The sequence below is a fragment of the Poecilia formosa genome, unplaced genomic scaffold (genome assembly GCF_000485575.1).
Source record: "Poecilia formosa unplaced genomic scaffold, Poecilia_formosa-5.1.2 Scaffold245, whole genome shotgun sequence".
Taxonomy (NCBI): domain Eukaryota; kingdom Metazoa; phylum Chordata; class Actinopteri; order Cyprinodontiformes; family Poeciliidae; genus Poecilia; species Poecilia formosa.
This window is the reverse complement of record NW_006800184.1, coordinates 930,317-931,348: the sequence shown is the minus strand read 5'-3', so window position 1 is coordinate 931,348 and position 1,032 is coordinate 930,317.

Genomic DNA, 1,032 nt, shown 5'->3' with positions numbered 1-1,032 from the left:
TAGTGTGAAGTGCTTTGGTGTCCTCTGATCTTGATAAAGTGCTGTACAAGTACAAGCCAGTTATTGTCTATTACCTAATCTAATCATTCAGGGTTACAGTCACAGATCTGATACTTTGGCAATAAACAGTCAAGTTCTACAACTTTTTCTCCTGTGCAGTGTGATGGATGTAGAGTGACGACCATGGATGGTGGAGAAGGGAGTTTGAGTTTTAGCTGTTCTTTCTGATCACTGTAAAAACAACGACTCAGTATCTAGTTTGGTTCAATTCAGACCCTGAATCATTTGATCTACAGTGATCAGTGATTGTCATCCAGGTGTTTATCTTGGGGTTTCATGCACTGTAGATAGAAAATAAAAAAATGCACCAAATAGATTAGATATTGATGGCAACATCCAGGACAGCAGCTCAAGCAGAATCAGATCAGTTTGATTTCATTCCTTAGAGAGAAAAATCTCAATTTTTCAGAATAATGCCCAGAAAAACTGTCTATCCGATATTATTCAAGTAAAGAACAATGTTCTTCTTACCTGGCATATTGGAAGCGACTTCCTCTTCTGCTCCTCCTGCTTTTCCCTTTTATGTAGAAAAGACAAATTATTTGGTAAAATAAATTTTGGCATCAATATCTATTCACATTACAGTTCAGTTATAAACCTACTTACCCGTCGTAGTTGGTTTGTAGAACTGTCTGTTAAAAATGAAATGTTACAATTATTAAAACAGAAATTCTTTTTAGAATGCTAATATTTTAATTTGTATTTATTCATCTCACTTGGTTGTGTATTTTTGTGATATTTCCAGAGAAAAACACCACCACCAATTGTTGCTGCACCTAAAAAAATCATCAGAACTCCGATCACAATTCCTATGGTGCTGGAACTTTTTTCTCCACATTCAGCATCAGTTGAAGCTGTTCCTGCTTTTATCAGCTGAAGGTTTTCTTTTTCACATCTGAAATGACAGAAACATCCATTCAGGTAAATTATTTGGTAAAACTTTCTCCTGTGTTTATACTGTTTGTAAGAGAC